Here is a 16196-nt window from a genome sequence, read left to right as displayed (position 1 = left end):
ACATAAATAATTTTAACTATGCTGTCCGTTCTGGGTTTTCTATCAGATCTGCATATATATGACACTTGTGGTCAACTTTTAAGATTGGTAACGTCAATTTGAAACTCCTTATATTTTGAGTACAGGTTTTACTGTTATAAATACCGTTACAAATAGAAGATGTCAACTAACAAAACAGTAGTCCTCAAAGATCTCTTTGTCCTGTGCTCATACACATGTAATCTGCTTGCTAATTTACCTTCTCGTAGTTACTCTTCAAATTATAGTCATTATGAATTGAGTTCCCTGTGCATCTCACCCGTCTCCTTTATCTCAGCCTTCTCATACTTTGCCATTCTTTCTGAAAATAACCAGCACGAGTCCAGCAATAACTGCTAATATCACAATCACAGTGACAGCAATAATACCAGCTTGTAGTCCTTGCATTGAAAATTCAGGTGGTTTTTCATCCATATAGTAAATTTCAGTTTGACCAGGATCCAGATCCAATTGTTGCCCATTTACCCTCAGGCCCATTCTATTGGAATGGAACAAAGATTAATTTGTAACTTTTTTTTTTCAAAATAATAAGCCATGTCAGCTATGAGATGAGAATGAGAAAACTCATTCTGAGTTTTCTGACATGAATTTTGCATCAGATCAATAGTGATAAGATCATTCTCACACAGAATATTTTTGTTGTATTTTGGATCCAGTAGATAGTGAGTTGGGATTGCTTCCTTAAGCATACATAGTCTTCAAACTTTGAACATCTTGAGGTGTTTCTCTTGTTTGTATTTTAGTTCAGTGATGATCCAGTAGGTCCTCACTCGTTCGGAGTAGAACTTCTCAGTTCTTCTGACCTCAACAGTGTTCACATTCCAGCACATGGTGGTGCCATTGTACTGCTTAGCTTTAAAGAGCTCCTTCTCATCACTGTCAGGATCATAGAGCCCATTGTTATTCTGGAAAGCCCTTCAGGCCTTGCTCTTCTCCCAGACTTTGAGCCAGTCATTTCTGCCTTCATCACCAAATATTTCGTTGCCAGTTTTGAGCGAATAATGGAATTTTGTGTATCAGTTGAAGCACACTCACACTGACCATGTGTGTTCAAAGACCAGTCTGGGCAGTTTGTAGTTTTCACAGACACATTCTTTCTGAGCTGTGGCCGCTGTCATGGTGGCCACTGTGAGTAGGATTCCGAATGTGAGGACCTAGGGATGTGCCATACTGTGCGTGTGTGCAAGGCATTCTAAAAGGCAAGAAAAAGAACAGTCTAAAGAAACAAAGCAAGCATCAGAGCCAGGCTCCAATGTAGCACAAATTTTAGAAATATCAGATTAGGAATTTAAAACAACTATGATTCAGTGATTAATATGTGAAGTGGTCCAGTGGGAGAAGGACAGCATGAAAAAAAAAAAAGATGAGTAATGTAAGTAAAGAGAAACTAAGTAAAAATCAAAAAGGAATATTAAAAACCAAAAACACTGTGACAGAAATGAAGAATACCCTTTATGGCTTCACCTGACTGGACATAGCCAAGGAAAGAATCAGTGAGCTTGAAGATAAATCAGTAAAATTTGAAGTAAAAATTGAAGATAAATCAGTAACATATACATAATTGGAATACTAAAAGGAGAGGAGACAAAAGAGCAGAAGAAATACTTGAAGGAATGGTTGAGGTTTTTGAAATTAATAACAAAAAACAATACAGATCCAGGAAACTAAGAGAACACTAAGCAAGACACACACACACACGCACACGGGCGCACACACACACACACACACACACACACACACGACAGATCATATTCACAAGGCCTAAAATCAAAGATGAGAAAATTTTGAAAGAAGTCAGAAGAAAGCAAATACCATTAAATAAACAGTAATAAAAATCACAGTGGCATGAGCCAGAATCCATACACGCAGAAAGAGATTAGAATAAAATATTTACCATGTTGAATGAATAAAAAAAACGAACTTGAAATGCTGTGTTCAATAAATTTACCTTCAAAAGTGAAAGAGAAACAAGAACTTTCTCAGAAAACTAAAAGCTAAGGGAATTTGTCAATAATATACCTGCCCTGTAAGAACTGTTAAAGAAGTCCTTCAGAGGAAAAGAAAATGATACAGGTCAGAAACTCAGATCTACATGAAGAAACAGTGCATTGGAAATGAAAAAACAGTAATTGAAAAAAATGTCTTATTCTTAATTGTGTTAACAATTGTTCAAAATAATAATTGTAGCAACATTAGATGATCATGGCATATGGGTAAGTAAAATGAATGACAGCAGTGTTACAAGGGATGGAAGGGAGGACTTGGGAATACTTTTATATGGTAACTTCACAACCTGTGAAGTGGCATATTATTTGAAAAGTAAACTCAGATGAGCTGTAAGTATATGTATATTATACACTGTAGGATAACCACTAAAAAAGGCGAAAAAAGAAGTGTAATTTATTTGCTAACAGAGGAGAGAAAATGGAATCATGTGAAATATTCAATTAAAAATAGAGAAATGAGAAAAAGAGATTTTAAAAAAGGAGCAAAGCACAATTGGGATGTATAGAAAACAGTTAAAAATACGGCATATACATTTTTTAATTTTTTGGATGTCTTCATTTTTTAAGAGAAAGAAAGAGACAGAGTACTAGCAAGGGTGGGGCAGAGAGAAAGGGGGACACAGACTCTGAAGCGGACTCCAGGCTCTGAGCTGTCAGCACAGAGCCCGACGTGGGGCTTGAACTTATGAACTGTGAGATCATGACCTGAGCCGAAGTCAGAGGTTTAACCGACTGAGCCACCCAGGTGCCCCAAAACATGACATATATTAATTCAATTGTATCAATAGTCATTTTAAATGTGAATGTTCTAAATACATCAATTAAATGACAGAGACTTTTGTGGTAGATAAAAACACAAGGCTCAACTATATGTTGTCTATAAGAAACTCACTTCAATGAAAGAGGTACAGATAGGTTAAAAATAAAGAATGTGAAAGGACCTATAATGACAACACTAATCAAAAGAAAGATGGAATAGTTAGGTTAATTTCAGACAATCCAGACTTAAGAACAAAGAAAATTACCAGGAATAAGAGGGCATTACATAATGGTAAATCATTCAATTTTTCTAAGATGACATAATAATACTTAAAATGTTTGCTTCTTACAAAAGAGCATCAAAATATATAAGGCAAAAGTGTTACGATTGCAAGCAAATATAGACATTAAAAATTCTATAAACAACTTCAACATCCTTTTTTCAGTAATTGATACATCCAACAGGCAGAAAATCAATAAGGGTAGGATTGAACTATACAATACCAACAATCAACTGCATCCAAATGATATTTATAGGGTATTTACTCTAATATCGGCATATACATATTCTCAAGCTCATGGAGCATTCACCAAAATGGGTTATGTTCTAGACCATAATATACACTTTAAATTTTTAAATAATAGAAATTATCCAAAATGTGTTCTCAGACCAAATGGAATCAAACTGGAAATCAATTTAAAAAAATACAAATATAGGTTACACAATACATAAATAAATAACATATCAAAGAAATGTCTTAGAGATAGTAAAATATTTTGGACTAAATGAAAATAAAAATACAACTTATAAAAATTTGTGGGTTACAGGAAGAGCAATACTTAGAGGGAAATTATAGCACCAAATGCACATATATTAGAAAATAAGATATATCTAAAATCAATTTAAACTTCCACATTAAGAAAGTATAGAAAGAAGAATAATATAAGCCTAATCCAAGTAGAAGGCAAGAAATAATAAAAATTAAAGCAGATATCAAATTGAAATTGAAAATGTTAATTTAATAAAAATTTTTAAATAAACTAAAAGCTGATTCTTTGGAAAACTTTCTTTGGAAAATTTATAAACCTCTAGCCATCCAGAGTAAACAAGAAAAAAAATGATACAAATTACTAATATCAGAATGAAAGAGGTGGTATCACTACTGATATCATGGACATTAAATGGATAATAAATATTATGAACAACTCTATGCCTACAATTTTGAATACTTAGATGAAATGGATCGATTACTTGAAAAATACTACAGGAGAGGGAAAAACTACTTCTACTCATTTGAGGTCTCAACTGGAGCTCTGTAACAAAACACAAGAGAAAAGCAGTAAGTTTTTGAACCTCTATACCTCATATTTACAAGGAAGAAACTCAGAGATGAGTAATTTAAAGAAGTGGTTTAGAACTCCAACTTATATAGCATCTTATCCAAAAAACAATACAGTTTTTAGAAGAGTGACAAGACAAAGAAAAATAGTCTTATGCTTCCAGGGTGGCAAACCATAGGAAGGCAAATATATGAGGGGACACTAACAGAGTAAGGTTTTTCTTCTGACTCCTTTGCTGCCATTCTGAGCTGATCAGAGTCTCTGTTCATCTTCAAAAAAAGAAAATATATATCCTACGTTTAGGGAGAAAAAGAGAGCTTTTCCTGTTTACTGCTTAATTGCCTTTAGCTCAAAATAATTCTTATGTCAAAGAGATATGTTTTAGGGTGACATATTCTGATTTTCTTCAACACAAACTACCAATATGCACACACCACAGAATAGATAATCTATTAGCAATAATCGCGCCTCGGATAAACCTCATTGGCTACGATACTGCCACTGCGCAAAGCTCAGAATAGATAATCTAAATAGGCCTATGTTGAAGTAATTGTATCGAGAATTTATAACCTTCAAAAAGGAAGGCACCAGGCCCAGTTGGTTTCACTGATGAATCATCCTACCAACTATTTAAGGAAGAAATGATACCAAGTCTCTACATTCTCTTTCAGAAATAAGCAGCAGAAGGAATAATTCTTAGTTCATTCTATAAGGCCAGCATTATCCTAATATCAAAACCACATAATGATATTACAAAAAGAAAATTGCAGACAAATATTTCTCATAATCGTAGATGTAAAAATCCTCAACAAAATATTAGCCAATTCAGGGCACCTGGGTGGCTCAGTCAGTTAAGCGGCTGAGGTCATGATCTCACGGTTCACCAAGTTTGAGCCCCGCGATAGCTCTGTGCTGACAGCTCAGAGCCTGGGGCCTGCTTCGGAGTCTGTCTCCCTGTCTGTTCCCCTCCCCTGTTCTCTCTCTCTCTCTCTCTCTCTCTCTCTCTCTCTCTCTCTCCCTTTCTCTCTCTCTCTCTCAAAAATAAATAAATATTGAAAAAAAGTTTAATTAGCAAATTGGATCTAAAAATGTATAAGGATAATTGTACATCATAACTAAGCAGGATGTATTCCAATTATTCAAGGCTAGTTCAATGTTCAAATATCAATTAATGCAATCCATCCTATCAGCAGGCAAAAGAAGAAAAATGTTATTATCATATCGATTATCCAGAAGAAACATTTGACAGAATCTTATACCCATTCATGGTAAAACTTCTAAAACTAGCCTTGAGGGAGTTTTCTCAACTTGGTAAAGAATATCTAAAAACCCTGCATTTAACATCACACTTATTGGTGATAATCTGAATGCTTTCCCCTAAAATTAGTAATAAGGCAAGCATGTCTCTTCTCACCACTCCTGTTCAACATTGTGCTGGAAGTCATAGCTAGTACAGTAAGAAAAGGAAATAAGCACTATATAGAGTAGAAGGAATAAAAGTTTTGGTTTGCAGATGATATAATTTTCTGCTTAAAAAGTCACAATGCATCAATGAAAAGATTAAAAAAATCCTAGAACTAAGTGATTACAGCAAGGTCATAGGACTCAAGACTAATAGATAAAAGTCAATTGCTTTCCCATATATGAGCAACAAATAGGTAGGATTTGAAATAAAAAATACAATGCTGTTTCCATTAGCACCAAAATAAATGAATAAAATTAAGTAATTGGCATACAAATAGCAAAATATGTATAAGATCTAAATGAAAAAAATCTACAGAACTTTTATGAAAGACATCAAAGATCTAAATAAATGGAGAGATGTTTCATGTTTATTAATAGGAAAACAATATTGTTAAGATGTCAGTTCTTCTCAACTTGATCTATAGATTCAATTTAATCCCAACTAAAATTTTAGCAAGTTATTTTTGTGGACATTGGCAAACTGATTCTAAAGTTTATATTGAGAGGGAAGACCCAGAATAGCCAGTGCAATACTAAAGAAGAACAAAATTGGAGAACTGACACTATCCAACTTCAAGACTTATTATAAGCCTAGTAGTGTTAGTGAAAGCATAAATAAATAGATCAGTCGATGAGTATAGAGAGCCAAGAAATAGACCCACAAAATATTGTCAACTGATCTTTTACAAAGAGGCAAAGACAACTCAAGGGGTAAAGGATAATCTTTTCAACAAATGGTACTGGGGCAAGTCGACACTCACATGCAAAATAAGCTAGACACAGACATTGCTTGTTTCACAAAAAATTAACTCAAAATGGATCATAGACCTAAATGTAAAACATAAAGCTAGAAAATTTCTGGAAAACCTTTTTTTCCTCAAAACGTATAACCCTTGCCTAATCATGATCAAAACTTACATAATTTCTAATAGAGGAGCATCCCACAATGTACCTGACCAGTACTCCTCAAAACTGGCAAGTTTGTAAAAACAAGGAAAGTCTGAGAAACTGTTACAGCCAAGAGAGGCAATTTTTATTCAGTTTCCTTTTATTTATGAGTTACTTCAAGAAAAATAAAAACACTTCTCTGCTGATGGTACCGTTTGTGTCATCTCAAAGTGGACTTGACTTTTGTTCCTGAGTATAGGTCACATGTTTCTGGGTTTTTTTGCATGCCTACTGAGCTTTGACTGGATACTTCCTATAGTAGACATGTGGAAGAGTGACTTTTATTTTGGGCAGCACTTAACTTAGCTTCATACTCAGACTCATACTCTGTCCCCTCTGCAGTCAGTAACTGGCATTTCCCTCAGGTCTGTGATTTTCAGACTCTGGGATTTTGTTTTGTCTGGGGAGAGTTGTTTGGTTTTTTTTGTTTTGTTTTTACTAGTTCCTTCATGGTCTCCCCTGTGAATATTAGTTTAGTGGTCAGCCAACACTTCAGGTCAATATTGGTTGCTTATTTTGGGACTCATTCTCTATGTGATTCTTCCCTTCCAAGCTCTCTTCTGTAGCTTTCTGTTTGCCCTCCAAACCCTGAACTCTGGCCTCCTCTCCTTCAGATCAGTAAGGCTTTGGCATTTTGATGCCCCGAGCTGCTGTGCAGATTGGGAATGGTCCCCAGGCAAGAAGCTACAAATTCCCCAGTGTCACTAGGTAAAATTCCTGTTTTGTCAGAGTAGATTTTCTTCCAGTTTCTACTTGCTTTTGATTGCTCTCCAGTGTCTCCAAATGGGCTTTCTACTTAAATAGTTTAGTTAAAATTTTAAACTTTAATCTGTGGACCTTTAATCTTTGGTCTATCCAAGCTACTCTACCATTATCAGATAAAAGAATCAGTCAATGAAGTCTTTTGGAAGTTCAGCAAAGTTTAGCCTACTTAAAAAAATTTTTTTTTGCTTATTTATTTATTTTGAGACAGAAAGAGACCGCAAGCAGAGGAAGAGCAGAGAGAGGGGGAGAAAGAGAATTCCCAAGTAGGCTCTGCACTGTCAGCACAGAACCTGATGGGGGCTCAAACCGGCTAACCATGAGATCATGACCTGAGCCAAAACCAACAGTCGGTCACTTAACCGACTGAGCCACCCAGGTGCCCCAAGTTTAGCCTACTTTAAAATGAGAACTCTGCCCTGTTTCTTACTCATTTTTTTATTCCATAAGCACTTATTTACTGTTTACTAAGTACCAGGAACTTTTCTAAGTTCTTTGCAAATACTAACTCATTTATTTCTTACAAACAGCCCCTATGGAAACTGCTATTATCGTTTCCATTTGTCAACAGAAAAACTGACGTAAAGAGAGGTTGTTACTTGCCCATGTTTGCACAGCCAACAGATGGGCTAATTTCTAGACACAGCACACTGTTTAGCCAGAGCTCATTTTTCTTCTCTATTAAAAAACCAGAGGTTGATGCAGGGCTTCTGAATGCCCCTCAAATCATGCCATCATGTTGCCCTTTATAATTTATGGGAGTAAATAAAATAGAAGTCTCTATCAAGATATCCTGATTGTAGGGCTGAGTCTCCCATTAATTTTACACATGACTTTGATATATCATGTCTCTTATCTCTCACCTCCAGTTTCCTCATCTATAAAGGGGAGTGGTAGTAAATTTAACTCTAGAACTCTGTTCTCCAAAAGATCAGAAGAAGTGTCATCCACCTGTGTATATTCTCTTTGTCTTCACTAGAGGGGGAAGTGATACCAGACAGTTGTGGTTAAAAGAATTGAAAACAACTCCAGTGAAAAAAGTTTACTTTTCATTTTTTTTTTTCCTGACTGTGTAACACTATTCATTTGAAAAAATGTAGGACAGGGGAAAAAATGTAGGACAGGGGCGCCTGGCTGGCTCAGTTGGTTAAACATTGACTCTTCATTTCAGCTCAGGTCATGATCTCAAGGTTTGTGAGATGTAGACCCGTGTGGGGCTCTGTGCTGACATTGCAGAGCCTGCTTGGGATTCTTTCTCTCCCTCTCTCTTCCCCTTCCCTACTATCTCTCTCTTTCTCTGTCTCTGTCAACATAAAAATAAAAGTAAACATTAAAAAAAAGTAGGACATATGGAAAAACATAAAGAAGAAAAAATCATATAAAGTACCCCTGTTTTGACCATTTTTTATTCCTGTTGGCTAACTTCTGGACCTCCTTCACTGTAGAGGTAGAAATGCTGGTTTCCCAATCTCCCCTTTCAGCTGGGGTGTGGACACAAGACTGAGGCTGTGCCCTAGATGGAGATCTGAAGACACAAAAAAAAGCAGAGATGGGAAAGAATCCACACTGGTAGGAGGTCCAGCCTCAGAGTTTCAGCTCCTTTTACTTCTGAGGCAAAAATGTCAGTGGTACAGGGACACTGGTAAAGACAGCCCTCTGTCCACCATGAAGTTTAATGGGGTACTGGGGTTTACTGAGTGTCTCAGGTCTATACATTGATATCTTTCATTACGTTGAGGGACTTTTCAGACAATGCCTGTGGTGTGGGGACTTCACCGAACTGGTTTCTGGGTGATTTTTAACACTGCTCCTGGCATCTTCAGTTCGCCTCTAGGGCCCTATATACTCCCCACCCTTAAGATTCTGTGAACTAAGATCTTTTAAAATCAGTGTCTTTTTTGTTTAAAACAACCAGAATTTTTTTTCTAGTGCTTGAAACTACAAATCTTACCTGAAGCACCCTCTCCCAGAGACAACCCCTGTTGCTATTTTGGTGAATGTTATGAGGGCTTTTTAAAGATTAAAAACCATTAATTAATTAATAACAATATATTGAAATTCAATTAATAAGGCGATAGATATTTGCAAGTAAAGACCTCTCCTGTAAACCCCAAGTTACATTACCAAGTCAGCCAGCAGCTTTGCCAAAACAGAGTCAGCCTTCTAAGATATGCACTAAATGATTTTTCACTAAGGGCTCAGGACCTAGCCAATGTTTCCCTAGAGCTTTTCCAGACTTCTGAATCATCTGAGGGAATCTATTAAAAAAAGAACTATCTGGCCCCCAGTACATGTTCCCCTGATGTAGTTTTAAATGTTTCCCAATACATACAATGTGGTTGGAGGACTTTTTATCCTTTAGATGCCTCTGCTTAAATGTTCTGCTCCGTAAAACATGTCCCAAACTGAGTCTGTCCTTTTTACATAAGTATCTTCTTCTCCTGGATCCCCTATTTTTGTGTGTGAATGAGAGCTTTTAGATCTCTAAGTCAGATACCTCATAGTCATCCTTGCCTATTGTCTTTCCCTCCCATTCTACATTTGCTTGGTTACTGTATTATCTGGAATACAACTGGAATTTCAGCTGGATTGGAACTGGATTCTAATGTGGCTGGTGCATAGAGCTACTTCTTCCCTTGTCTCCTCAACCTCTAATTGTTCTGATTGCCAGATTTCCATGAGTGCTGAGAACTCTCCCCACGTTAGGAGTTTATACAGTGTTACCAGATGGACAGAGTGCAGGTAGAGAGTACCTACAGAAAGAATTTATTCTAAGCAGAGAAGGTATCTAGCATGAGCCTTTTGACTTAGCAACAGGGACTGAAGGTTGGAGTTGTGCAAGGCAGTGACTGCTTTGTGGAGTCATGCCAATCCAGCTATCTCAGTAGCAAGTACTTCCTGGGGAAAAATGGATGGCATGTGTCCTGGGGACCTCTCTCACTACACCTATAGCACATCTTTGTTCAAAATACCCTGTTTTGGACACTCTGCAATTAAATACAAGAGTTGGAGGGATGTTCATTGGACACCCCTTCTCATTTTGTAAGATATTGTGGGGCTTCTGCTGCACTTTAAGACTGAGAGCACTGGTGGTCAGGGAAAATGAGCAAATTTCTGGATTTCAGAGCAGAGGATGCTGGTGGCACATGGCACCCTGAAATGTTTGATGTTCTCAAACTTTCAGAAATATTTTGGGAATATGTACAAGAAAAAATGGAAGTCTTTGAGCAGGTGAGGCTTGGAGCAAGATTAGAATATGAGTTGGTGTGGCTCAATCTTTCCTCACAGGCTGGTGAGGTTTGGAGATATGCACCTTTTATAGAGGTCTCTCAGATTTGTCTCCTTCTCTCTCCCCCTCGTGCCACTGCCTACTTCTTTTCTCACCTGGACTACCTTGCCAACTTCTTAACCTGGATCCTGTGTTCTGTGCTGTCTTCTCCAAGTTCCAATCCACACGTGTGCCAGATTGATTTTCTGTGGCAAAAATTTGATTATGTCCCTCTTCTGCTAAAAAAGCTCGTGGCTCCCCCCCCCCCCGCCTTCTTTTTTTGAAAAGTATTCAATCTCCTGTAGTGATTAGGAAGATTTTTTTTCTGAATTGACATCAATCATCTTGCATAGACCTTTCATTCTGCCTTCCCATCTTGCACCTTGTGCTCTGGTCACATTTAACTGCTGGCAGTTTTATGAACTGGCCATGCATTTTATTTTTGTGCATTTCAATATCTTCCTTATCTTTAGATCTGCAGTGCTTAATGCAATGTCTGTGCATATGATAGTTGCTCAATTCACTGAAAAAATGAATGAATCAAACCTGTTCACATGAGATTGAATCAAGAGTGAAAAATTGCAAGACTCAATAATTTCCAAAAGGTGATGAAATTCGAAGTTGTAATAATACTAGTAACAATAGAAATATTATTACTAGGGGCACCTGGGTGGCTTAGTCGGTTAAGCAGCCGACTTCGCTCATGTCATGATCTCACAGCTCGTGAGTTCGAGCCCAGCATTGGGCTCTGTGCTGACAGCTCAGAGCCTGGAGCCTGCTTCAGAATCTGTGTTTCCCTCTCTCTCTGCCCCTAACCCACTCACATTCTGTCTCTGTCTCTCTCAAAAATAAATAAACATTTAAAAAATTTTTTTAAAAAGAAATATTATTACTAAACACTATTGGTAACAATAGTATTGAGCACCGACTATGTATCAGGCACTCTTGACATAAGATATATTGTAATAACTCTTTAATTCTCATCACAATCCTGTGACGTAAATACTACTATATCCATTTAACAGAAAGGAAAGCTGAGGCACAGTGTATTTCAGTAATTTGCTTAGATTAACCTGGCCAGCAAAAGATTGAGCCAAAATTTGAGCACAATCAAAATGACAGCAGAACCTGCATTATATTGCTCTGGAATACACCATAGGGGGAGAACTCCCATGGCATGAAGGTGAAGGTCTTTGGTTTTGAAAAGTTTCAAGAATTGTAATATCAAGGTGTTACAAGAAATATTGACGTGAATTTTTTGTTGCCTGTTAATTGTCTACCTTCCCTCACTAGAAAGAAAACACCATTGGATAAAAGAACCTGTCTCTCTTTCACATTTCATACCTAGTGCCTAGAAAGTGCGTGGAAAGCATATATCAACAGTAGGTGCTCCATAAATATTTGTGGAAAGAGGTGAGGAAGAAAGGAATCTACAGTCTATCTATCTGATAGATACAAAGGATCTATCAGAATTACAAAAGGTCTGCTTTAGGCATTACCCTGATTTTATCAAATGTATTTTATATTGCTTAAGTGCATATGACTTAACTTTCTCCTCAGTTTTCTGGTGTTGTGCATAATTGGTGTTTAATAAGTAATTATTGATTGTTTGAAGAAGGTCAGAAAAATTAATGAAAGAGTTCGAAATGGACACTCATTCCAGTTGTCTCTGCCTTTCAATATATTTGACTGTTTTACAGCTCAATGGAGTTATATAAAATTAAAATTAATACCGATGATATTGTCCACAGGAATGAAACTTAGTTGTATCTGGTGGAATGTAATTGTCGATCCATTTTATTTTGGCATTCCTTTTCTGACTATACACATGTATCCTTTGAATTCTTCTTTGAACAGTTTACAAGAATTTACTGGTTTTCTCATTAGTGAATGAGTTAGGTAAAATCTTTGACCCAGGAATATTCTGTATCTGCATGAGTCCCAATTATACCCTCTTTTAACAAGTATCCTTTAACAGGACAAAACACATACAAAAGCAATTTTTTTTTATTCACAGCCATATTTCTTCATAGAAATGAGCATTGATAGTATTTGTGAAATCTCTAGATCCAGCCATTCAATTATGAGGACCCATCTTGAATGGTTTGTATTGGAGGTTAAACCTTGTATTTCTGCCCAGGTAAGGCACAACTTCCTTTTAAAATATCAACTCTTGGTTGATGGGGGGTGGGAGGGAGGGGAGGGTGGGTGATGGGTATTGAGGAAGGCACATTTTGGGATGAGCACTGGGTGTTTTATGGAACCAATTTGACAATAAATTTCATATATTGAAAAAAAATTTAAAAAAATAAAATAAAATATCAACTCTTACACAACTTTGAGAAGCGGGGAGCCAGGTAGAAATTTACACTGCCTTCATAAACATGTTAGGACTCTGTCCACCAGATGTCACCCTGACATCTTAGGATCCATAGAAAACAAAATTAGCTTTCCTTTTATAAGTAGGTTATTTTGGGGGGCACCTGGGTGGCCGAGTCGGTTAAGCCTCTGACTTGGGCTCATGTCATGATCTCACGGTTCATGACCTCAAGCCCTGCATCAGGCTGTGTGCTGACAGCTCAGAGCATGGATCCCGCTTTGGATTCTGTCTCCCTTTCTCTCTGTTCCTCCCCCACTTGCACTCTGTCTCAGTGTCTCTCTCTCAAAAATAAATAAAGAATAAAAAAAATTATAAGTAGGTTAATTTTCAATAGTGCAATATAAACTGGTGGTATCTAATTTCTTAAAATAGGGGCTGAGGCAGGCAAGATTGGAGACAAAACTCAGGTCTTCATGTTTCTCCACATTCCTGCTTACCTGAGATGCTTTTCCATTTAACATTGCAAATTTTTCTCTGACTATTTAGTTATGATGCACCTTTTCCTAAAAGTGCTCTCTTAATTAAAATATGGTCATTCACAAATAAGTGTAAAATGCACGGTCATTTTCTGTATCACATAAGAGGCCTTAAATCTAGAGCAGTATCCATTCAGACATCATCCATAGTGACAGTCTTTGAGGATTATGACAAAGACTGTCTTCTGGATCAAACTTCAGTCAGGCTCCTCTGAGCTATCTTTTCAAGTAGGCTTTATCCTTAGGTCTTGTCTTTGTCCTGTCTACTCCAGTTGTAGTAAGAATCCTGCAAACTTAGTTTAGCAAGAATCCCCCACCCTTGATACCTTGGCTTGCCTTCAACAAGAATCTTGTTAGTTGGTTTAGCAAAAATCTCCCTACCCTTGATGTCTCCTCTTTGTACTTTTATCCACTAACACCTCACTCTGTTCCTTTGCTACAAATATCCAGTTTTCTTTGCTATATTTGTAGTTGAGTCCAATCTCTCTGCTGTTTTGTTCTAGTCTTGGCACCTATTACAATAGTGCTGAACAAAGTCTTGTTAAATTATATATTTTAACAAGTGTGTGTGCTCTATAATGAGAAACTAAGATTGACCTTCCTCACCAAAAGTTTTCCATCATTTTCCAAAATTTGTACTTTGATATTTTAATTTTTTACATTAATTTTTCTGGCTTTTCAAGGTACATGATACCAAAGATCAAGTAATCCATTTATTTATTACCATTCGTTTTTATGGACCTGTACATATAGACAGAGAACCAAAGTTTCGGTAGCATATATTATATGTCAGGTTCTTTATATGTATAATTTATATGTTAGTTAAATTCTCTTGAGTTTTTTCAGGTTTGCTTAAGATTATTAGAAAACTCCATGCCAGGCATAGTAAAGAATGCCATCTGTCTGAGTCTTAATGGGGGAGAATCCTGGGTGTTTCACATTTCTTTTCATCACCTGTGGCTCTACTCTTCTGAATTTTTTTCTTAAGTTTTTATTTCACTCAAAGTTAGTTAACATACAGTATAATATTAGTTTCATGTGTACAATTTAATGATTCAACACTTACATACAGCATCCAGTGCTCCTGAATCTTGATCTCACTTGTATTTTTCTTTCTATGATTTTTTTCTCTATACTCTCTAAAGACCCAGTATGTGATTCAAAACATTTTATTTCCTTCCAAATGCTGATCATACAGAGATTCAGGAAGTTTAATAATTTGTTTAAAACACAGTGATGGAGCAAAGACATAACTTTAAGTTTGCCTTCAAAACCAGAAATATTTCTAGTCACTTTTCTCCCTGACATATTTGCTAACTACATATGGTGGGCAGGGAACTAATAATATAAAATGGATTTGGCGTATGAAATAGGAAACCATATGAAATAGTGAAAATTTGTAAATTTTTATTTCAAAGGGAAACTTCTATTGTTTAAAGCAGTGATTCTCATATATCCATTAATTTATGTGGTTATTCTTACCATAGGTTTTGTAATAGTTAATTATATATAAAGTAATCTAAAATTCAAATGTGCAAAGTAACGTAGTTCTAATTCTGTTAACAAGTGATTACCTCTACCAACGCCTATACCAGAATGGGCCACTAGGCGTCATTCTGGCACAGAAATTATCAAAAAAGGCCCTCAGGAAACCAGTGAGCTCACTTTCAAGGTAGAAAGATATTGTTTTGCCCTTTCAAGTACAGTACATGAATTTTGTGTCCACTCAGCCCTCAATATCCATCTGCCCTAGGGAAAGATTAAAATTTTTTCATTGAGGTAAAAGTATTCTACTGCCAAGAGAAATGTAATAGATGGCTTTTGATATTCAAAGTAGGGTGACTCCTAACAGATTTAATAATAAAGATAAATCTCTTTTAGAATAGTAACAAAAAAGACAATATACTAGGGAATAAACCTAACAAGAATATGCAAAATCCGTATGAGGAAAACTTCATAGCAGTCTTGGAAGGCACAACAGACTTGAGCAAATTAAAAGGCATCCCTTCTTTATGGATAGAATGTGTCAATGACATGTAGATGTCAGTTCTCCTTAAGTTAGCACTTTCATTTAGTGCTATCTCAATTGCAATACCACAAGTATTTCTGGAGCAAGAGAAATTGATTCTAAGGTTCATATAAGAAAATAAGCTTGGGGCACCTGGGTGGCTCAGTAGGTTGAGCGTCCGACTTCGGCTCAGATCAGGATCTCACAGTTTGTGAGTTTGAGCCCCGCGTAGGGCTCTGTGCTGACAGCTCAGAGCCTGGAGCCAGTTTCAGATTCTGTGTCTACCTCTCTCTGCCCCTTCCCTGCTCATGCTCTGTCTCTCTCTGTCTCTGAAAAATGAATAAACGTTAAAAAAAATTTAAAAAAAAAGAAAAGAAGCTTGTAAGAATAGCTGTGAAAGTCCTGTTTAAGGAAGAAAAATGAGGGGCCCTAGCCCTACCAGATATTAAAAGATACTATACTGCCTCTGTAATTAAAACACCATGGTATTGCTGGATAATAGATTATTGAAGAGATTCATATCCAGAAATATACCGAAGTATATATAGAAATTATTATATTTTACATGTGGCTACTCAAATCCCTGGGGGGAAAGGTGGGCTTCTAAATAAATGATAGGGTGGCAACTTGATGGTCATTGAATCACCCTATATCATACAAAGAATGAACTCCAAATAGATCAAAGATGTCAATGTAAAAATATCACATAACTTAAAAGAAAAGGGTAAGTTCAAATAAATATAAG

General features: G+C 36.5%; 2 pseudogenes; both read right to left on the bottom strand.

The window, feature by feature from the left end:
- Positions 1–229: 229 nt before the first annotated feature.
- Positions 230–1208, bottom strand: LOC131516540 (epithelial cell adhesion molecule-like; annotated as a pseudogene).
- A 3384-nt stretch (positions 1209–4592) lies between these two features.
- Positions 4593–4658, bottom strand: LOC131518303 (U4 spliceosomal RNA; annotated as a pseudogene).
- Positions 4659–16196: the final 11538 nt, after the last annotated feature.

Source organism: Neofelis nebulosa, chromosome 7 (assembly GCF_028018385.1).
Source record: "Neofelis nebulosa isolate mNeoNeb1 chromosome 7, mNeoNeb1.pri, whole genome shotgun sequence".
Lineage (NCBI taxonomy): Eukaryota > Metazoa > Chordata > Mammalia > Carnivora > Felidae > Neofelis > Neofelis nebulosa.
This window is presented reverse-complemented; position numbering and strand designations above follow the sequence as displayed.